At 41.8% G+C, this 25,134-nt stretch overlaps 1 long non-coding RNA gene across 1 annotated transcript in view; it reads right to left on the reverse strand.

The window, feature by feature from the left end:
• Window positions 1-20,917, reverse strand: part of LOC148977616 (uncharacterized) — a 55,235-nt gene extending 34,318 nt beyond the window's left edge. The window contains exons 1-2 of the long non-coding RNA XR_016169594.1: window positions 20,604-20,917; window positions 9,864-9,912 (exon numbers count right to left, since the gene is read on the reverse strand). This is a non-coding gene — a long non-coding RNA (uncharacterized LOC148977616). The remainder of the gene's footprint in view (window positions 1-9,863; window positions 9,913-20,603) is intronic.
• Between the last annotated feature and the right edge of the window lie 4,217 nt (window positions 20,918-25,134).

Below are 25,134 nucleotides of genomic sequence, written 5' to 3' on the forward strand. Positions count from 1 at the left end.
TCTGGTGTGACTTTGAGGACTAGTTGTCAGGAGAAACTAGGTTAGAGTTTGTTTTAAGGACATGTGACCCGACGACCTTGGCTGTGTTCCTGCTCGTGTCAGTCGTGTTCCTGCGGCCACACACACACACACACACACCGGTCAGAGAGCAGCAGCAGCCTAGAGAGCCCATCACAAACACACACAGTCAAACGCAAACCCTCGTCGCTGGCAGTTCGAGGACGAGTCCAAGTTTCTCTGAGTTTGTGCTTTCCCACAATGCACTGCGGCTCAGGGGTCAAAACCCTCTAAACATGGAGATGTTAAACTTTGTTTAATCTATGGTTTCAACACTAGCAGGAAACAATGGACACATATTTGGAGGTTGTTGAGAGTGTGCTAGTGTTTCTGGAGTTTACGCGGCTCATACGCACATGCCATAACACAGCGCCGCTCCGTCAACAGATGTAAACAAAACACTCTTCACGCCGAGATTCCCAGACTGAAAAACTGTGTGTTCAGGAGAATCCGGGAGACTCACAAGGAGCCGAAGCCGACGACACCGGGGCCTTCAGACGAGCCGTTACGCTCCTCAGACTCACAAGGAGACGAAGCGCACGACACCGGGGCCTTCAGACGAGCCGTTACGCTCCTCAGACTCACAAGGAGACGAAGCGCACGACACCGGGGCCTTCAGACGAGCCGTTACGCTCCTCAGACTCACAAGGAGCCGAAGCCCACGACACCGGGGCCTTCAGACGAGCCGTTGCGCTCCTCAGACTCACAAGGAGCCGAAGCCACGACACCGGGGCCTTCAGACGAGCCGTTGCGCTCCTCAGACTCACACGGAGCCGAAGCCACGACACCGGGGCCTTCAGACGAGCCATTGCGCTCCTCAGACTCACAAGGAGCCGAAGCCACGACACCGGGGCCTTCAGACGAGCCGTTGCGCTCCTCAGACTCACAAGGAGCCGAAGCCGACGACACCGGGGCCTTCAGACGAGCCGTTGCGCTCCTCAGACTCACAAGGAGCCGAAGCCCACGACACCGGGGCCTTCAGACGAGCCGTTACGCTCCTCAGACTCACAAGGAGTCGAAGCGCACGACACCGGGGCCTTCAGACGAGCCGTTGCGCTCCTCAGACTCACAAGGAGCCGAAGCCCACGACACCGGGGCCTTCAGACGAGCCGTTACGCTCCTCAGACTCACAAGGAGCCGAAGCCCACGACACCGGGGCCTTCAGACGAGCAGTTGCGCTCCTCAGACTCACAAGGAGTCGAAGCGCACGACACCGGGGCCTTCAGACGAGCCGTTGCGCTCCTCAGACTCACAAGGAGCCGAAGCCCACGACACCGGGGCCTTCAGACGAGCCGTTACGCTCCTCAGACTCACAAGGAGCCGAAGCCCACGACACCGGGGCCTTCAGACGAGCCGTTACGCTCCTCAGACTCACAAGGAGCCGAAGCCCACGACACCGGGGCCTTCAGACGAGCCGTTACGCTCCTCAGACTCACAAGGAGTCGAAGCCGACGACACCGGGGCCTTCAGACGAGCCGTTACGCTCCTCAGACTCACAAGGAGTCGAAGCCCACGACACCGGGGCCTTCAGACGAGCCGTTACGCTCCTCAGACTCACAAGGAGCCGAAGCCGACGACACCGGGGCCTTCAGACGAGCCGTTGCGCTCCTCAGACTCACACGGAGACGAAGCCCACGACACCGGGGCCTTCAGACGAGCCGTTACGCTCCTCAGACTCACAAGGAGCCGAAGCCCACGACACCGGGGCCTTCAGACGAGCAGTTGCGCTCCTCAGACTCACAAGGAGTCGAAGCGCACGACACCGGGGCCTTCAGACGAGCCGTTGCGCTCCTCAGACTCACAAGGAGCCGAAGCCCACGACACCGGGGCCTTCAGACGAGCCGTTACGCTCCTCAGACTCACAAGGAGCCGAAGCCCACGACACCGGGGCCTTCAGACGAGCCGTTACGCTCCTCAGACTCACAAGGAGCCGAAGCCCACGACACCGGGGCCTTCAGACGAGCCGTTACGCTCCTCAGACTCACAAGGAGCCGAAGCCCACGACACCGGGGCCTTCAGACGAGCCATTGCGCTCCTCAGACTCACAAGGAGCCGAAGCCCACGACACCGGGGCCTTTAGACGAGCCGTTACGCTCCTCAGACTCACAAGGAGCCGAAGCCCACGACACCGGGGCCTTCAGACGAGCCGTTACGCTCCTCAGACTCACAAGGAGCCGAAGCCCACGACACCGGGGCCTTCAGACGAGCCGTTGCGCTCCTCAGACTCGAAAGGAGCCGAAGCCCACGACACCGGGGCCTTTAGACGAGCCGTTACGCTCCTCAGACTCACAAGGAGCCGAAGCCCACGACACCGGGGCCTTCAGACGAGCCGTTACGCTCCTCAGACTCACAAGGAGCCGAAGCCCACGACACCGGGGCCTTTAGACGAGCCGTTACGCTCCTCAGACTCACAAGGAGCCGAAGCCCACGACACCGGGGCCTTCAGACGAGCCGTTACGCTCCTCAGACTCACAAGGAGCCGAAGCCCACGACACCGGGGCCTTCAGACGAGCCGTTACGCTCCTCAGACTCACAAGGAGCCGAAGCCCACGACACCGGGGCCTTCAGACGAGCCGTTGCGCTCCTCAGACTCACAAGGAGCCGAAGCCCACGACACCGGGGCCTTCAGACGAGCCGTTACGCTCCTCAGACTCACAAGGAGCCGAAGCCCACGACACCGGGGCCTTCAGACGAGCCGTTACGCTCCTCAGACTCACAAGGAGACGAAGCGCACGACACCAGGGCTTTCAGACGAGCCGTTGCGCTCCTCAGACTCACAAGGAGCCGAAGCCCACGACACCGGGGCCTTCAGACGAGCCGTTACGCTCCTCAGACTCACAAGGAGACGAAGCGCACGACACCAGGGCCTTTAGACGAGCCGTTGCGCTCCTCAGACTCACAAGGAGCCGAAGCCCACAACACCGGGGCCTTCAGACGAGCCGTTACGCTCCTCAGACTCACAAGGAGCCGAAGCCCACGACACCGGGGCCTTCAGACGAGCCGTTGCGCTCCTCAGACTCACAAGGAGCCGAAGCCCACGACACCGGGGCCTTCAGACGAGCCGTTACGCTCCTCAGACTCACAAGGAGACAAAGCGCACGACACCAGGGCTTTCAGACGAGCCGTTGCGCTCCTCAGACTCACAAGGAGCCGAAGCCCACGACACCGGGGCCTTCAGACGAGCCGTTACGCTCCTCAGACTCACAAGGAGACGAAGCGCACGACACCAGGGCCTTTAGACGAGCCGTTGCGCTCCTCAGACTCACAAGGAGCCGAAGCCCACAACACCGGGGCCTTCAGACGAGCCGTTACGCTCCTCAGACTCACAAGGAGCCGAAGCCCACGACACCGGGGCCTTCAGACGAGCCGTTACGCTCCTCAGACTCACAAGGAGCCGAAGCCCACAACACCGGGGCCTTCAGACGAGCCGTTACGCTCCTCAGACTCACAAGGAGCCGAAGCCCACGACACCGGCAAATTAACTAATTACAAACAAACCAACCAGCCAAACTAACCCAAGTTTAAACTAACCCAAACTAACCCTGCTTTCCAATCGTTCTCGTGGTACTTGTACAGTACGATCTGTGCAGCACTGCTTCAGGTCGAACAAGCCTATTGTTAGCAATTAGTTAGTTTAGTTGGTTGGTTATTAAGTTAGTAATTACTTCAAGTCAGAAATTATTTAGTTTATTTGGTTGGTTACTAATTAGTTCAGTTAGTAATTAGTTTATTTTGTTGGTTGGTTGGTTGGTTGGTTATTAGAAATAAGTTTAGTTAGTCATTTGTTTAGTTCGTTGGTTATTAAGTTAGTAATTAGTTCAGTTAGTAATAAGTTAGTTTAGTTAATTAGTTAGTTTAGTTGGTTAGTTGGTTTGTTGGTTGATAATTAGTTTAGTTATGAATTTGTTTATTTAGTTGGTTACTTAGTAATTAGTTCAGTTAGTTAGTCATCAATTAGTTAGTTTAGATAGTTTGTCATTAGTTAGTTAGTAAGTAATTGTTTTAGATTGTTTGTAGTTAGTTTGTCAGTAATTAGTTAAGTTAGTTAGTAATTAGTTAGTTTACTTGGTTGGTTATTTAGTAATTAGTTCAGTTACTTAGTATTTAGTTTATTTGGTTAGTTAGTAATTAGTCACTAATTAGTTTGGTTAGTCATTTGTTTAGTTAGTAATTAGTATAGTTAATAATTATTGATTAAGCTTTTAATTAATGTAGTTTAAATGAATATTTATTTGAATTAAAATGTATGAATTAAACAGCTCATAAACATACTTTATGACTAGAAAAAAAATGAAATAACCCATTCCACATGAAAGTATTATGCCATCAGTTAAGAGATTTCTCCTAATATGGAACCTTTATGGCAATATCGATATATAGAATATAGAACCTCAATTAACTTATTTAAAGTTCTTTACAACTTTGTGTGTGTGTGTGTGTGTGTGTGTGTGTGTAGCCAGAATTCCCACAAATTAGGAAACACTGGAAATAAGAGGAAGCCTCATTTCAAGACCTGGAAAAGTCATAAAACCAGCGATGAATGACTTGAACACAAGATGTTTGTGATAGTGTTGAAGAATCCAGAAACGTCAGTGATGTTTGTTTGTTTGATTCCTCAGACAGAAAGGCACCCTGGCCTGTCAGACAACGTTCCTCCTTTATCAAGCGTGTCTAAAGGCGTTTATAAAGCCTGTAACACGAGCCTCCACATCAGCAGATTCCACACGCACCACATCACACCGCTGAGGAACACACTGAATGCTCACAAAGTTAAAATAAACAGCTGGGAAAGGTTGTAAAACACACTTCTTTAGCTGTATAAACAGGTTGTCGGTGTAAACTGTGTACGCAGACGTCAGCTCTTAAACGAGTAATACTGTAAATACAGCGTTTACACCGAGATCATTTATTCTACTGCTGCATAAACACAACCAGGAGATTTCATAAAGGTAACAATTGAGTTTGTGTATGATTGACCCGCAGAATTTACACAAAAACCTCCAGCTCAAAATATTTACGCCCGAGAGCGAGTGCGATTACTGGATTGTTCTGGCGTTGTTTGTCTGGGAGAACGAGAGAACGGGGACAGGTGGTGTGCGATTGGTGGAGCCTGGAGACGTATAAACAGAGAGAGAGAGGACGAGTTCACTTCGTCAGACTTCAGAAGGACTTGATTTGGTGTTTACACACACACACACACACACACACACACACACACACTGATCACGTCCCTGTTTTATTTAGACGGAGTTAAACGTTCCCGATTCGTTAATCGCACCTCCGCGATTTCTTATGTTGTCAATTGGGGAAATTGTGCATTTTTTTGGACGCCACGTTCGGAAAACAAATTTGATAGTGCGAGTATTAATCAGACAATAACAAAGGCGTGTGAAATGAGTTAGAGAGAACTAGACTGATTGCTTTAATTACTCGCTGCGTTAAATATTTCCAGAACAAAAGACGCCGCTCGAGTTCGGATTGAGTTTCTGCACTTCTTCTCTTTACGCTTTAATTACGGGAAACGGCATGCTGGGAGAACAAAGACCCCAAACACCAGTGTGTGTGTGTGTGGGATTTCTCACATTCTCACACACACACACAAACAAACACACTCACACACACTCTCTCTCTCTCTCTCTCACATTTTCACACACACACACAGTCAGTCAGTCATTATAGAGCCGTGATGAGGCCTCCGTGATGCGCAGTGGTCAGTCGAGGCGCTGAGCGCAGGATTAACGCTCTCTCTCTCTGGTAAACACACTGATGAGCCTCTCGGGGATCAGACTCAGTGTTTGTGCGGTCTCTCGGTGTCATCTTAAAGACTGTATGCTGAGGATCACATTCAGATTCATCTCTGCAAAGGTACTTAAGATGATATTGTTTAAAGGGCCGTTTACGCCCAAAGCCACGGACTCGACACCGGAGGAATTAATTGGTTACATCAGTCATTCAACAGTTTAAAGGAGAAAATATGCAATTTAAATCTTGAATTTAAATTGCATATTAAAGTGTAATACCACGTTTCATTACTTAAAGTTCAGATGGTTTTTGAGGAACCTAATACTTTTAAAAGCCGGCAAGTCGCCGGATGAAACTCATCATAGGTGACTCTGTGACACACACACACAGACTGACACAGACTCAGACACACACACACACTGTTCATGACAGGTCAGTGTGGAGATCTGGAGGGTAAATGTCACGTATTGATCGACACTGATTGATCCGTGGCTGCAATCATTGATATTCTCTCCACTTACAGCACCGTGTGTGTGTGTGTGTGTGTCCCCGTGCTGTACTTTATGCCGGAGATGTGCCGGGAAGCAGCTCATGCCTGAAAATGATCCACATGTTTCTGGAAATACTGCCTGATCTTAAATTAATTCATTCAAAATTATTTTTTAAAACAACAACATTTGTTCTGTTTAATATTAATATAAAATTCGTGTGGAAGAACACCACTGTGTCACAATACAAATAAAATTATCTCACACTCACAAACACACACACACACACACACACCTGAAGGGGTTTATTCTGAGATAACAACCAGCTGGATGTAAATTATCCGTTTATTACACAGACTCTGTTAAATAATTAGACAGGAAATATTGATCCGAGTTCAAATATGTGATTATTTGTTTAAACGTTAAGTTTGCGCGGAGAGAGCGGTTTCAGACGCGAGATCAAAGACGGATATTTTAGAGATACGGTCATAACCCTCATCACACAGCATTTCAACACATAAATAATTATGGAGATCAGAGATATTGATTTCAGATTTCCTGTTTGTATCTCATAATCCGACAGTGAACAAAACAATAGACACAAAATGGCCGCCGCTGCGTTTGTGTGAAACGAGAGAGTCCGCGATAATGGACGACATAATCAAATAACTACACAAAATATTGATTCGACTGTGTTTTAATATTTTATTAGTTTGACAAACGCAAAACTTCACACAGAAAACAAAACTAACCCTGCGTCCCAATTTGCATACTATCCGTCCTAAATAGTATTCGAAAATAGAATTAGTACGTCCCAAATCGTAGTATGTTGAAATGAGTGTTTCAAAGATACCCGGATGGTCTACTTTTTCCAGTCAGAATCCGAAGTGTAGATCGATGCACACTCTAACGGCTGATATTACCCACAAACCATTGCGCGTTGGACGAGGATTCGGTTAGAACTACAAACACGAGTAAAAAGTGTTAAAAAACTACAGACACGTAGTCGATACGAGGACGCGCGAGTCCCCGCGGTTGTGTAGAGAGGTTTAGATAAAGAGCTTTGAGTGATTAATCATCAGTATCTAAACTGAAGAAAATGAATTTATTCAATGTTGTCCACATTATATTGCATTTGCAGCAGCATTGTGAACTTTTGTAAAGACACGTTTAACCATTACGTTTTAAATGCATCATTATGTTCAAATTGCAAACACGAGGAGAGCATGAAAGACCCAAAACTGGCAGATGAACGTGCTCTCCGAAACGGTAGGAAATAAAATTAGATAGAATGGAGGATTTTAACTGTGACGAGACGATTGACAGGGCAGTTTACGGTCGCAGCGCGGACAGAGCCGTCCGTTAAAGATGACGTGATAGTATTTATGCCTAGCTTGCCTACTCTTTTGCTACACACTCAAAAGTATGTACTTTTTCCTCACAAAAAGAGGGCGTAGTATAAGTAAGCGAATTGGGACGCAGCATAACTTTTCCCCGCTTAGAAGCTGCGCGGAGTGTACACAACACACACAACACAATATAACTCTAGTGTGCATGCTACAGAAAACATAACAGCAAACATTATTAAAATTACACACAGATTGTGATTCGGAGGAGGAGGAACCTGATCCATATACACTGGATAATGAGCCCTCCTTCGGGAACAAGCTTGCGAATCAACACAAATGTATGTTTTTGAATGATTCATCATTAAAATGATGAGAACACAAGGTTCGGGCTATACTGTTGCAAATATGAACTCTGAGCACTGATTCTTCACATGCTCGTCTCTGGACAATGGAAACAAGTGGCTGAACGGTCTTTGCAATGTACAGCGTCTCCTCGATATGATGCGATGATGAAGTATTTGAATGTGTTTCGTATCTACGTCACGACGTAACAGCTAATGACTCGTTTCAAAAACAATTCATTTCATAGACTCAGAGTCGACTCTCACTATTGAAAGACAATAACTTTATATACGGTGCACTTTCAGATATAAATCTGTGCAGGATGTTTTCATTCCCTTACAGCATGAACATCCATGATAGGGGCTCTTTAAAATCACTTTGTAACTTAGTTTATTGTTTGTAGTCATGTTGACTTTATAAACAGCCGTGAGTGAACTCAAACATGTCTCTCTCTCTCTGCGTCTCTCGTCCAAAGCGCCTGTAACTCTCTCTCTCTCTGCACATGTGTGTGTGTGTGGCTGCAGGTGACAGCTCTCCTCCGCCCGTAACTCTCTCTCTCTCTCTCTCTCTCTCTCTCTCTCTCTCTCTCGTGTGTGGCTGCAGGTGACAGCTCTCTCTCTCTCTGCACGAGTGTGTGTGTGTGTGTGGCCGCGAGCGACCGCGTCGGAGGTGATGTGAGGTGACGTGTGCTCGGAGTGCACCTTCCCAGTCGCTGTGAGTCCGATGAGACCTGGCAGGTCGGGAACGGGAACAGGAGAACGGGATCAGGCTGTCACTCGCCCCGAACCGCGGCTCTCTTTGCCCCGACCGAATGTCACAGAGGAGCCGTCGGGCGAGCGAGAGGTGAGCGAAACTCCTCGGATGATGTTGTTGCTACAAGGTGAGTTTCAGCTGCCGTCGCGATTCATCCTCTCGTTGAGCTTACGCAGGTCTGGCATGCTAGCGCTGTCGCTGTCACACACACACACAGGCTGTTTCCCTCTCAGTTTACCACACGTACCTTCACTAAAGAGGTGCTTTAACGTGAGTGAGAGCAGAAGGTGTGTTTAGGCCTGTGGCGTCAGTCTCTCTCTCTCTCTCAGGTATGAGTCTCTCTGCCGGCGAGAGTGTCTAGTAAATGTTTACTGACCGCATGAGTTTGTAAATGTTTCCCAAGGCTTTTCCCCACAGAGGTGAGAACCTGTTCACACACACAATTACACACTGGCCCTCTGTGCACACGAGTGTGTGTGTGTGTGTGTTACAGCAGTTGTTCTAAACTCACTGTTCTGCATATTGTGTATGTCTCCCTTATTTAACACACCTGATTCAGATCCTCAGCTCGTTAGGATAGACTCTATGAACCGAACTGAGGCTATGTGTTTACACGGAAACGATTCTGAAGAGAAAACGCAAAAGTGGCGTTGCGTCATCTTTTTTTATTCTGCGTTTAGACGAGCGTTTTGTGTGGGAAATGGAGAGGCAAAAGTGTGTGAAATTCAATGTAGTATGCACTTCAGGCGGCTAGGAGAGCATACTACAACAACACCGAGTCCACGCGCCTGCGTACAACCTTTACCGTCAAGCAGACTTTTGCGTTTTTACCGTTTACACGGGAACGCGGCGGTGGAGCGTTTTTAAGATTTCCACTCTGGAGGGCGGTTTCACTTTTTTGCCCGTCGCCGTGTAAACGAAAGGCACATCCGATAAAATATTTTTACTTTTCACCCGCGATCGTTCTCGTGTAAACAGGGCCTGAGTGTGTCAGATACCAACCGTGCAGAGCAGGACTGGAGCCGAGTTGTGTTACAGTGAAGAGGCCCATATGTTGGTTAACACTCCATGAAGGATCCAAAATGTGTCACATTGAAAATTAAAATATGTAATGCCACATTAGTTTGATTACCTTCATCCCCAGATGACTGCAGCTTCACACCGATCACGACGAGGAGTCCCTGGAGAGGAAGGAAAGAGTCAGGAACAGTCGTGTGGATGATTCAATGCCTTCAGATTCAAAGAGTCTCTTCTGTTCATCAAAGCTGTTTATTAGATCATAAATACAGTAAAACAGTGTAATATGACTCCAGTGTACATCATCTGTTCTCTATGTGAATATACAGTAAAGTGTAATTTATCATCATTACTCCAGTCTTCGGTGTCACATGACCCTTCAGAAATCACTCTAATATGAGGATCTGATGATCAAGACACAGTTATGATTATTATCAATGTTTCAACCAATATTTTTTTGAAAGCCATGATCAGTTTTATTTTAATAGTAGGCTAAGTTCCAAAGAACAGCATTTATTTGAAATAGTATGAATTATGCGAAATAAAAGTATGAACTTTACAGACCCCAAACTTTTGCATGGTGGTGTAAATGTAAAATAAGCTAATATATAATGTCAGTACTTCAGTTTAGTTGATTATTGTCTGATATTGACTTTAAAGGGATGGATCACTGAAATATGATAATTTTGTCATCATACCTGTATGACTTACACAAAAGATAATACTTTTGTCCATACAATATAAGTCAATGGGGTCCAAAAAAGAAAGATAACAAAAATACCTGTTTATGATTGCAATTCCTACAGGTTAACATTACCCAACACAACACTGAAGCTTACAGTGGATTCACTGCGATCACGAGCACATCTGGATGAGCGGAAAACTCAAGAAATATGATTAGCATGTCTCAGGTCTCTGCAAACACAACATTTTCCTATCTGAATATTACTTTCAAACTAAAAGTTAGCACTATATACAGCGAAGACCTTCTGGTACGAGGCGGAGACTGTAAACCTGTCAGTGTGTGTGTGTGTGTGTGAACGGTGACCTGATGGTCAGTAATAACACTGAGGGTCTCGCACAATAAAGCTTCTATCAGAGCTCATTCATCACGGACTGAAGACACTCTGAACTCATTCACATCTGATACACATCAGGAGGAGAGGAACACACACACACACACACTCAAACAGCTCCATCACTAATACACGAAAACATGCAAGCAACAACAAATACACACAAAAAAGCATTAAATTATACACTAACATTACGGCACTTAATGTTTTCTAATGACAAATTCTAACATGAAAATGCAAAATCTAATGTAACAATAGTGATTAACACACTAAATACACCACGGTAAACTCTGTAGGTGCCCTGTAAAGACTGCAGCAAGAAATGAATATTAATCTGCGATTGTGATGCAGATATGCAGATGACAGTCAGGAGGGGTGACCTCCACACGACCCCGAAGCTCAAACACACAACACACTACAGACACACAAACGCCACGAGAATCACATCAGACCGATTCAAACCAGCCCATACACTCCACAACAAGGATATGAACATGTCATGCTTATGAACATGAGTCGTAGATATGAATGTGTCGTGGATATGAATATGTTGGTCTTTACTGTCCAGTGTTACAGTAGGATCCTGATCAGCAGCAAGTTTTTCTTGTGATTCCAAGATATAAACTCACAAACATAAACTCGGAATTCTGAGAAAAAAGTATATAATTCTGAGATAAAACTCATAAAAGATATAAACTCACAAATATAATCTTGCAATTGTGAGAAAATAGATATAAACTTCGAAATATAGAAAAAGTTAACATTTTGAAATATAAACTCACAAAAGATATAAACTTGCAAATATAAACTTGCAATTGTGAGAATTTATGAAATAAATTTGCAGTTCTAAAAACGTTAGAATTGTGACAAAACTGCAAAAGACACAAACTCGCAAACACACTCGAAATCGTTAGAAAAAAGATATAAACTTGTAAAAATAAACTCGGAATTATGAGAAAAAGAGTTTGAATTTTGAAATATAAACTCGCAAAAGATAAACTTGCAATCAAACTTCAAAATTAGAATGGCAATATACTAAAGTTAGAATGGCGATATATATATACAAAAGTTAGAATGGCGATATACTAAAGTTAGAATGGCGATATATAACTAAAGCTAGATTGGCGATAAACTAAAGTTAGAATGGCGATAAACTAAAGCTAGATTGGCGATAAACTAAAGTTAGAATGGCGATAAACTAAAGCTAGATTGGCGATAAACTAAAGTTAGAATGGCGATAAACTAAAGCTAGATTGGCGATAAACTAGAATGGCGATAAACTAAAGCTAGATTGGCGATAAACTAAAGTTAGATTGGCGATAAACTAAAGCTAGATTGGCGATAAACTAAAGCTAGATTGGCGATATATAAACTAAAGCTAGATTGGCGATAAATTAAAGTTAGAATGGCGATATATAAACTAAAGTTAGAATGGCGATATATAAACTAAAGCTAGAATGGCGATATATAAACTATAGCTAGATTGGCGATATATAAACTAAAGCTAGATTGGCGATAAACTAAAGTTAGAATGGTGATATATAAACTAAAGCTAGATTGGCGATAAACTAAAGTTAGAATGGTGATATATAAACTAAAGCTAGATTGGCGATATATAAACTATAGCTAGATTGGCGATATATAAACTAAAGCTAGATTTGCGATAAACTAAAGTTAGAATGGCGATATATAAACTAAAGCTAGATTGGCGATAAACTAAAGCTAGAATGGCGATATATCTAAAGTTAGAGTTTTTTATAAAGAGTGATTTATAAACTTACAGATGCTTTTTAATTTGTTTTATTCCATGGCAGAAACAAGCGTCCACATAAGGTCTTTAGCAAATGGAGAGTAAAATCCCGAAAGTTGGTGCCATCTTGCTCCAGTCATTATTAGACCCAAAATGCTGATATCAGGAGACAACCTCCACTTTTATAACTCAGCTGGGACCTTTTACACCGCAAATATCACAGAACAATAAAACAAAACCCAGCACATCCGTCTTCACTCTTATCAGATGAGCTTTATTGCTCCATTACGGCCCAATCGCACGGCATCGGCGTCCCGGACGGAGCGGTGACGGATGAAAGCCTGTCAGGATGAGCTATGGGTTCATCCGGTCCCGAACGCGGATCTATGGAGTTGGAACGGTCCGATCGGGGGGTGACGTGACCCGGCGTGCGTTACACTGAACAGAAAGCAATAACACTGACCTCGCCACACTGTTTCATTACACTCTGGAAACTGCTTTCGCTTGTTAAGTTTGTTTGCAGGAGTTTAGACGACTCAAAAAGACCCGAAAGCTTCAGGATGTTTGGCTGACATTCCCTAAAGATATATTAGGCACTTCTATAAAGCCTTGCTGTTGTTTTGGGCTCCAGGGGCCTCTACCATGCTCTAGACCACCTCCTCGACCACCGGTACCAGTCTTTATTTGCACTATTGCAAGTATATATTTGTGAGTTTCTGTCTTTTGCAAATGTATATTTCGCAATTCTGACATTTTACGGTTGTAGCTTTAAACGCTTTCCTCATATTCTCCATTGTTGCGGCTCCTCTCTTCCCAGTCTGTCAGTAACGCTCTGTTTACTTCCTGTCTCTATGAAGCCCCTCCTCCTGAAAAGCACACTGTGCTCTGATTGGTCGACTGGAGCAGTGTGTTGTGATTGGTCGAGCCCTTCGAGTGTGTTTGGGAAATGCCCCGCCCCTTTCCTTAACCGCCAGTTTAACACACAACTGACTAACTCAACCAGGCCCCGCCCCTTTATTCTGCGCATTAATTATTATAATGAGGAATATTGTGACATAAAATAACATTCAATACATGAGCTAACTATGAGAAATATATTCATGACACTTTGTTAATGCATATTTTAATAATGAATCATTCCTGATGTTCACAGCGCTTGATCTCAGAAGATCAGAGGAGGCTTGAATCCTCATAATATGATAATATAACATTTTTATCATTTTATGCACCTTCTTTATTGTTCGGCCCTTCTGTAGATTTTGGTGTGAGATTTTATAGGACATATTTATGAAGCAATAATAGAGCGTTTGATCAGATCAATCAGACAGTCATTAGCAGATTATTATTATTCCGGCTCAGTTCATGTTGACATCGAGGGTGACATCACAAACGCCCGTCTCATATAAACATGACCCCAATTTCCACAATCTCGTGTGTGTGCGAGAGACAAACAGCCCTCCTGCAGGCGTCTGCTTTCACACACGCTCTATTATTCAAACCGACAATATAATATAATCACTATTTTGTTTTATTGTAATCTTACTAGTGCACTGTCATCCCGTGAGTGATGTCATGTTAAATATTTAATAAATTCAAGTGAGCAAAAGTCCACGTATAAATTAAATGTGCTGTTACATATTTGTGGATGCTGACATTTATATTTGATTCGAGTTTAAAGAATTTATTAAGGGATGGTCATTTACTCGCCCAAACAATCCTGCACGACTCTCTCTCGTCTTCGAGACTCAACGGACGATGTTTTGTTTGGACCCCATTGACTTCCATAACTCATCATTGTTTACTTCTAATCAAAATGTTTCAATCTAAACATGTTTTCTTGTGAATATTGTTTTAATTGATCATAGTTTTGTGTCATCAATATTAAGTTCCTTCCATCTTTTGTACAATCCCTTTAGAAAAGTCTTAATGACATCATCCTGCAGGAAGTGACATCATTTATTAATAATATCATTACAGTAAGTGTTGTCAGTGAATCTGCTGTGTTTCTGTGTTTGTGTCTCTACATTCGGCCATCAGTTTGATTACAGAAATATGTTCTAATAATAGCTACTTTTCTATGAAATGTCCAGTTTTTTAAAATATTTTATTATTATTATTATTATTCTTGGTGGACACTAGAGATTTCTCTATTTTATAATTTTGCAAGTATTATGGGAACATTCCTTTAGAAAGTTCTCTGAACGTTTTAATAAATGTGACTCAGAAAAACACTTCATGAACGACGTGTAAATGATGTTTTTGTGCTGATGAACATTATTCAAGATTAAACGTTTTATTAATGTTCCCGGAAGAACGTTTGTTCATAACTTTGACAGAACGTTCCCTGTAATCTGAGAATATAAAACAGAAGGTGGTTCAGGTTGACTGTTTATGCCTCTGCAATAACGTTTATTCTTTATCAGCATCGTACAGTATGTGTGTGTGAATAATCAAGTTATAATAAAGACGTGTGAGATCAGATTTCAGAAAAATACATATTTTTCAATTTAATAGAAATAGTTCCTTGGCTCTAAGCAGATTTGTGAGTTAGTCAGCTTTATTTCTACAGCGCTTTACAGTGTTTCAGAGCAGCTTTACAGAGAGAAACACAAGAGTGTGAGTCCAGCTTCACGGATGCTGTAAAAACGTATTAATTTAGTTCATTTATATAAATATATATATATATATATATATATGCTCGGCTCTGGAGGAAGTTGGCGTTGTGAGCGCACTGATGAACAGACGCCCCGGAGCGCAGGACAAATGACTATCATATGCAGCGAATAACTGGAGTTCCCCGAGGGACTGAGGCGTCCGGCGCTCACCCGCTGACCGGGACCCGGAGGCCCGGCGCCGCCGTGTTTAAGGCAAGGTGACAAGAGGAATCCGCAATATCCAGCGGCTTCTCCCGAGGAGACGGAAGACGAGGCCTGACAGGACCCGCTGCTCTGAGCTCTAGCCGGACACGAGCGGATCTGTCCACCGGCGCTACACACACTGACACGCCGTCACAGATACCTCACAATATAGGTCACACACACACACACGCAAAATACATATGTCTGAGGCTCTGAGATCACTGAACCAAAATATCTTTAAGATTAACAATTTATTTATTTTAAGTCATATTATAATGTTTGCTGGAATGTTTTAAATTGTATAGTTTTAAAATTGATTTTTTCTTTAAAAATAAGGATGCACTGATATTAGAGCCCGACCGATAAAGGATTTTGAAGGCCGATACGATACAAATATTTTTGGGTTTTAAAATCCGATATTTTATTTATTTATTTTTTTAACTGGACATAAATTTTGTCCTGCTTATTTGAGTTCAGAGAACTGATGGGGATGATCTTTTAATTGTTATTCAAGCAATGTATGTCTCGTGACCAACTCAACGAGTGTTGCCGACAGGAACGGTGTAGAGCGCCCTCTGGTGGACAAACTATACAACTCCAACACTCATGACATGGTTCAAGCGTGTTTCGTTTGTTTTTATTTTATTTTTGAAATATTCATTTATCGGCCATTATAACTGCCGATACCGATAGTTTGGAAAATGCCTAATATCGGCCGATAATATCAGTCGGCTGATATATCGGTCTGGCTCTAACCGATATGACAACTTTGGCCGATACCGATAACCGATAATTCTTTATATTTGAAAGCCGATAACCGATATATTGGCCGATAAATCTAAATCCAAATTTTTAGACAATTTTTGAGACCTGATTATAAAAAGTCTTCTCATTAAAAGCCAAGATACAAACACAATTACGATGTTCTTATATTAATGTCGTGTAGCCGATATGACAGACTTGCGCTGCATATTTTGCACTTTAACTGGATTTTCCTTTTTTTAAAGTGATTTCAATCATATTTCAAGCAATTTAAAAGCATTATGTTGAACAGCGCGCATTTAAAGTGTCTCAGCTGAAGAAAATAATACGTTATTTATCGCCTTTTAGATATCGGCTAAATGTTCTTTCATATTTCAAGCAATTTAAAAGCATTATGTTGAACAGCGCGCATTTAAAGTGTCTCAGCTGAAGAAAATAATACGTTATTTATCGCCTTTTAGATATCGGCTAAATGTTCTTGTTGTGCCGATAACGATAACATTAAAAATTATCATATATCAGCCAATACCGATAATGTGGCCGATATATCGTGCATCCCTATTTAAAAAGGAACAAAAAATAGCAAAAAGCACATTTTGACTGTTTCATTCATGCAACGGTGAGAAATCGCCAAATACGAAAAATGTGTTCAAAAATTTTAATTTCAGTCTATAAGGCACTTATGTGTGTGTGTGTGTGTGTGCGTGTACATGTTTTTCTATCCCGGTGGGGGATTTAAACCTGAATGCACACACACCCATGGGGACTCGTGTCACTGTGGGCCTAAAGTTAGTCCCCATGGGAAAACACACTTATAAATCACACAGAATTATTTTTTTTTACATTTCCTGTGATGGGCAGGTTTAGCGATGGGTTAGTGTGGGTAGACAAGTGTGTGTGTGAGTGTCTTAGATAAAGAACCAAATGTACTTTTTTATTGTCTGCAAAGTAAGTTGTCAGGAGAGAGCGTGATTTGGACCGCAGAAAGTCTTAATATAATAATTAATATGATGTTCATGTACAGCAGAAATAAATCCTCACAGACTGACGCAAATCTGACGACGCAATCGCCGCTCGATGTCCTTCTGCTCCTCCGGAAACTCACAGAAACGCCGTCTGCAGAAACTGAAGCGCATGTTTGCTGCCGTGAGAAGAAGCTTGAGCTGAATATGAAGATCCGGATCTGCAGTTATTCCCGTCGAACGGCTCGAGACAGAAACAGCCTTTCAGATCGACACACATTTGATTCGTTTTTTCTATGCAATTAATTAAAAAGAAATTCTGCAGCCAAAACAATGTTTTCATATTTTTGTAAGATTATTATTATGTTTTGCTGTTACGTAAATTGTTTTGTTTTTTTTAATTTTTGTGTTTAGATTTAGCTGAGAAACATTAACAAGCTGTTTAGTTTGACAACTTCCCACTCTGGCAACCGATGCAGCAGATGATGAATATCAGTGTGACAACTTGCCCCTCTCTATATACACACACACACACACACACACTCACACCGGGCTAATGAAGAACACACTGATGAACACGAGCTCCACTGACGATGGAGGATTCCAGAACATCTGAAATATGAGTGAAGATCAAGAGTTCAGTGGAGCAGTCCTGACCCCTGCAGGACACTCACTGCCACTGCACGAGTGTGAGTGTGTGAGAGTGAGTGAGTATTTTAGGTACCTATGATGTGTGTGTGTGTGTGTGTGTAAACATTTTACATACCTGTGATGTGTGTGTGTTTAGGCATTTTAGGTACCTATGATGTGTGTGTGAGTGTGAATTGTGAAAGCATTTTAGGTATCTATGATGCGTGTGTGTGTGTGTGTGTGTGTGTGTGTGTGGCTGTGTGTGTGGCTGTGAGCTCAAGGTCATGGCTGGTTTTATTTCCAGCATGTCTGTCTTTTGATCTGAGTCGCAGGATGACAAGGTAAAACACACACACACAGCAGATGTACTCAAACACACAGTAAACGCAGTGATCAAACACAGCAGACACATGTAGCAGGAAACAAACAGAATAAGCCCCGCAGTGACACACACACACACACACACACACACACACCTTCTGCTCAGCGGGCGCAGGATGTTCTAGCGATCGGTCAGAGCTTGGAGCGAAACACACGGACAGACAAAAATAGTTTGAGATGTTTCAGTGTCAACAATCTGTCAGAGTCAGACACCTGGTTACGACCCCGATCACATCACATGACCATCACTGAGGCGTCAGTCAGGCCACGGGCGGCGAGAACACACACACACACACACACACACACTCCAGCTCACGACCGAATCAACCTGCCTGCCAGAGAACAGGGAACGCTGTATTCCCGCAGTACAGGTCCCTACACTCGACTCGACTCCCAAATCTATTCGCTTGTTAAAAAATAAATACGACCTCACGTTTACACACACACCGCCTCCGAAACTTACGTCCGTCATTAAAAAAATCCGATCTGCGTTTTTCGCACCCGCAGCTTCCAGCGGATGACGAATACAACAAAACACACACAAAAAAATGTGACTTTAAGCCTCCAAACTTCTGATTCGCTGCTCCTCTGATTCATTAAATAATATCATAACGAAGGCCAGTTTGCGATATCAAGCCGCATAAGCGACATTCAAGCTAAAGTGGCTTCTTAAATCGAACATATAGAATACATTTGCATTTGTTTATCCATGTTTTTTAAAGTGATACCTTTGCAAGTAAAAAAGGTTGTATGTGAAAGAGCTTCATGAAGACTGTGAATGTCCACCGTGGAAATAACAACACGCGTGTGAATAATGAGAGCATTTAAACTCCTTTAAAGCTGATCAGGCGTGTGTCCGCGGACAGCGGGTCATTCCAGTCCAGCGACTGAACAACAACATCCCACACGCCCATCCATCTTTAATTACCCACAATCCCATGCGGCCGGAGCCTCGGGTCGCCCTCCTCATTAATGACTCGTCATCGTCACGCTGACCGCAGACACACTTCACACACACGCTATGGAAGTTACATGTGAAACATTAAACGTGCTCCAAACATTTCATTTGTTCTCAATTATTCATTTCTTTGAGGGTTCAGAAGAGTCGTTAATATGGAAATCAGCTCATGCTAACGAGCTCCTGCTATCTGATGTGGGACACATCACTGGAGAACATTAGCAGCTCTCTCTCTAAACTATTCAGATAAATACATAAAACACACTACATTTTACTCAATAATATTATATTTCTGACATTCCGAGTCATTTTATTGAATATCCATGTATTATAATTCTAATTGTATATATTTAAGAATATGTGTTATTTATATATAAAATATAAATTATATGTGACACTGAAGACTGGAGTAATGACGCTGAAATTCAGCTTTGATCACAGGAATAAATTACACTTTACTGTATATTCACATAGAGAACAGATGATTTACACTGGAGTAATATTACATTGTTTTACTGTATTTTACTAACACACACAGAACCACATACACACTTTATTATGATATCAGTTCAACCTCACATAAACTACATGTGTTCATCTTCTGAAGGAAGAGCAAAAGTCACTGTGGATTATTGCCTATGTGGTTGCCAAGGTGTTGCTAGGGGCCGTAAAAAAGGACAGAAATTGTGCTCAAGTTAAAATACAGACTATGAATGTACTTCATTAAAAGCCAAATACTTGAGTGAAAGTATCCACATTTAATTGTACTCAAGTTGAAAAATGAAACACTTCTTAAGCTTTTTAAATTGAAAACAAAAGCTAAAACTGTCAAAATAAGGCTACTATTTTCTCATTGATCTGACTATGAAAATGTGTGATAGCAGATGATTTCAGTCATTTGATATTTAAATGTAGTGATATTTAGACTAATAATCAAGACTTTGACTAATTCATCCACCTATAGTGACGGTAATTATAAAAACACATTATTACTGTACATAATTCAATCTGTGTCTGAAAGTATTAGCCCATTCTGTCATCATTTACTCACCCTTGATTCCAAGTCAGATTAGGATAAATAAAAATACTGTTGTTATTATTTATTTATTTTTAAAACATTTAATGGGGCTGAATGCAAGTATTTTCTCATGCATTTATACATTTGTTTTACTTCCAATCATGTATGAACAGCTGGTGTAAAGAAACATTAACAACAACAAAGGCCTCAGGACGGTTTAGCCGGGAATATCAAATATGACAGTACGCGCGCTCCCGAGAGCCTGTCTTTCCTTCAACGACAAAAAAATAATAATAATGCTAATAATAGACATTCTGTACTGTAACGTCAATGTGATATGCAAAGAAAATACACTAATTCAAAGGTCTATAGTCTCACAAAGTCCCATACATAGTCAGCCTCAAATATAGGCTACTTTATAAATCAAACTAGCTATCACAACAGTGTGACTTTAACTTACCTCATCTGTCGACAAGATGTCGCCGATGAATCTCAGATCTGCAGCAAACATATCCACATATGATTAGACCATGATTTCTGCACTGCTGTTTTCTCACCGCTGACGTGTGTGTGTTGATCGTGTTTTTGAGAGGAAAGCGCGCGAAACATATTTACATATTTTCTAACAACAGTCGCTCTCAGCGGACGTCGTCGAGGTGATCGTGAACAGTAGACCTACTATATCACTAATGTATACAACTTCTTTTTGTGCTACTTCTAAGCAAGAAAAATAACTTTTCCCTTTTTTGAGCTAGAGCATATTGTGGCCTTGCATCTTTTTTTTTTTTTTTTTTTTTTTTTTGTGGCCTTGCATCTGTTCAGTTTCTTGATCGTTACGTGACGTGTGCACGAGCAGGAGCACGTGACTTCCAGTAAGTCTACTGCAGTTCCCTTAACGGCCACAGGTGTCGCTAACAAGGGTTTCTCAATTCAGCATAGCTTCTTCAAGTCATATTGGTTGATTATGATATCAATTACTTTCTAACTTTAGTTAGTGTGTAATTGAGCATAATTTGAGTGTAATCTGAGCATAAACATCTGCAAAGTTCAAAGCAAAGGGAGATATTTTCCTTTACAGAAATCGCTTAAGGACTACAACAAATGGCTGATAGGGACTACACAAGCTTCCTCCTGGTAAGTGACATTACCAACCCTAAAATTTACATAAACCCCGCCCCCAGGAACGCGATTTATAAGACGTTTCTCAATTTCTCAATACCAAGTACGCAAATTTCGGACTTAGGTCCTTGTTAGTTCGGACTTGCCAAGTTCGACTCCAGAGAACGAACTCGCGAGGACGCAAGTCCGGTTCTTCTTCAAATGGAACAGAGCGTACTTGATCGAGTACACGCTCTGGCTACTCCGGTTCTCGCTTTATATATATTTTAGGCAACAATAAAACGAAATATGCTACAACTCTGCCTCTTTTCGTCAATAATAAAACGAAATATGTTATAAAACACCCCTCTGCCTCTTTTCATTAAAAAAAAAAAAATCAACATATTAGCCTAATGGCCACGTGGTACAGGCAACGCGATTCTCTTCACTGCATATATTAACAAAATGAACATGATCTTTTTGTTTTCATTTTAAAAATATGAAACATTGATTTTTATTGACATTTATCCAACAGAGACAGTGTTGTGTCATTTTATTTTATTGTTCATATAGTCAAGATAATGTAAAATGTTGTTTAAGTTAAATAATCTAGTTGTGAAACTTCAAAAAACGATTTTTTTTTTTGCCATGGAACAAAGTTTAATGAGACCAAAGACAGACTTATACACAAGATGAATTATACGTCAAGTTTATCCACTTGGCTAGAGAGATCAGAGCCGGCGGCAAACGTCAGAAGCACTAGCCGAGCATAAGCTGTTCCAGTCGGGGTTGATCTCGCTGAAGGCTTGGATGTCAGAACTCCGAAAACGTCAGATAAATTTTTCAAATAGGCGCTATCTTTATAAATAAACCACAGATTTGAGATTTAAACAACCACATTCTCGCCTGAAACACTCTTAAAATTACATTTCATCACACAATAACAGTAGTGTTTTGATATTTCGCGGATTTTCTCCTCTCCTGTTGACGCTGGCTGGTTGGTGCGAGGTGCATTCTGGGATACCTGGCTATCTCAAGTCCACACAAGTCACCTCTCGATGCATCCTCGGTAAACGGGGCGGATCAAGAACAATGTGAAGTGGACTTGGCTAGATGTGAACTTTGAATTGGAACAGTACTTGGGCAGCGACTGATGACGTTTCACATGTCCACAAGTAGCTACAGACAAGAACGCATATTGAGAAACGGCTATAGATTATCATGACAGAATAAGCTAATCAATGACTAGAAGATAACTACAAATCAGCAACATATAGTCATCATCTAACCATTCAGAAATGTTTACGTTTACATCTCCATCTTTCTAATAATCTTTAATAAAAGGCTACAAGTTTCTGAAACTTAAAAGAACACTTGAAGCTCCGCCCCCGGTGCCGGGAGCAGCAGCTCATTTGCATTTAAAGAGACAGACACAAAAATCTTGTGAAAATGGCATTATACCACCCCTTGAAGTCTACAAAAAATTGCAATGGATTAAAAAGTATTATTTTGACCTTGTAAAATGTAAAAAGTATCAGTTTTAACAGAACTCAAGTACATTAGAGATTGCCCAAAGTAATACACAAGTACAGTAGAGAAGTAGGCCTACTATTACTCAAATACTTTGAAGGTGCTGACCGAATCCCCACTAACTAATAATAATGTAGGCCTACATAATCATAATATAGTCTAATTGATCTATTTTTCACTACCTATCTTTGGCAAACCCTATATTTAACAGTAATGTCGACGCAGACATCTGAAGATGTGCCTGAGACGGAGGACGCTGCTCATTACTCTAAAGAAGGTTAATCCATTTAACTTCTGCATATTGATATGCCAATTACATGTAATAGAGGAGGAGGCATCAGTCAAGGTAATAGTGCAGAAAGAGTGTGTGGAACACGTGTAAGATACTCTCTCCTAATTGGGGGAGAGCGACTGGGCAAATGAGAAAGTCGAGTCAGTGAGGTGTGCGACTCAGACCAGACACATCAGTCAACAGCGCATCCCATAATGCACTGCACCTCCCATGCTGCGCCTCGCCTGAGCGTGTCCACAAATGATAAAAGCAAACGGGGAGAGGACTGAATATTTAGTCTTCGGGGTTTCCTTTTGGAAGAATGAATGAAGTGCAAATAAACCCAGGAGGGATTTTTAGAGGAGGCTTTAAACCCTCATCCTTTCCAGTGATGCTAGTATAGTTCTTATTAATAGTTTGATACAGCAGTGGCCAGAAGTGATGTGCAGCCTGGGAAAATTGACATTTTCACCTTTTATTCAAATATTATTATACATTTGTTAAAGATTTTATAAATGAAGGGTTGTTTGAACCCAATCTTGGGTCAAATATGGACAAACCTAAACGTTGGGTTAAAGATGTAGCCTAATATAAAAATGTAAGCCAATGGCTGGATTTGTCCATTTGACCCAAAGTTGGGTTGAAACTATAGTTATATTGCATACCATAGTTGATTGTTTTATCTGGGATTTATTTTCAGATATTATGAACAAACAAGAGAGAACCAATGAAATATTAATAACTGTTTATGTTGTAGGAAATGTGTGCTCATTCCCGTCAGCTTTTTGTTTTTAATGCATTTTTTACACCATAAAATAAAACCTGCAGAAGTAGTTTGATTTTTTTGCTGAACAATTTTGTCAGATAAATACCTTAACCAAGTTTAGTGTTTTGTTCTTCCATCATATTAAAAAAATATCAGATATTTTCCTCATATTTTAACGGTTTAATGAGTCATTGAAACGGAAACATCCGCTCAACATCAATTTTGGACACGAATGTAGATTTTTTTGTTATAGTTTCTGTTTTTGTACTAATTTCATGTAAAGTTGTATTTTTGTAAAATCATTTTATATATATATATTTCTTATTTCATTTTTAGCTTTTGTAGTACATCAAGTTAGACTAAATTAAAGTGAAGAATGTTAAAACACTATTTATCGTTCATGGAGCGATTTCTCTTAAATGTTTCAGTTGATGTTCCTCTAACGATTTTTAAACGTAACGTTCAGAGAACATTCAAAAGTAACGTTCCATAATGTTTGAAGAATGAAACAATGGAATGTTAATGTTCACATAAACTGGAGAAAAACGTTTTAAAACTGGATGTATTGAACATTCAGAAATACTGTTTTCATAACTTAATTGAACTTATTTTTGTTATGGCTCATGTCAGAACTCATGCTGCTAAAGTTCAGATTAAATGCGGATGCGAATGAACTCCCATGGACACACACATGGTTAATTGGTCTTCAGCAAATAATGAGCCACAATTCAAGACAATAAAACCTGTTCAGCAAACATTTGCAGAGATAGATGTGTGTAAGACTGGTCAATGGTAAATTATCTTTTAAATGATATGCCAAACCAGTTCTAGCATTGCATAACAGAAAACATCCTGGAGTTTCTCTCATGGATCGACCGAGAAGAACAGAGCAGCTCGAATTAAAGTTCATTAGAGTGTGAGAAGAGATTCAGAGTCAAATAGTGTTCAGATCATCTGAAGAGACACTTGTAGGGTCAAGTGCGAGATAAGATGGAAGTATATATTTGACAGGTTTTTTGGTCATAAATGTTAAACGAATGAAAAAAATAATTAGGCAAACTAATATAGTTTTGTCTAATTTCGTCATTTTGAACTGAAAATAGGCCTATATAACATGTAGTTTAGGCTACTGTCATTGTGAGGGGACAAGCAACATGAACAAAGCCTTTTTCATCATGTTAGGCACAGGATTAATAATGAATGCATCATAAAGGAATTATGCTTAGGGCACCAAAATGGCTAGCAGCGGGACTGGGGGTCGCTTTACGATTCACTAATCAATAACTCACTTCAGAGCAAAGTACAAATATTGCTTGTTTAAGAGTT

The sequence above is a fragment of the Pimephales promelas genome, chromosome 8 (genome assembly GCF_988280905.1).
Source record: "Pimephales promelas chromosome 8, fPimPro1.hap1.1, whole genome shotgun sequence".
Classification (NCBI taxonomy): Eukaryota; Metazoa; Chordata; class Actinopteri; order Cypriniformes; family Leuciscidae; genus Pimephales; species Pimephales promelas.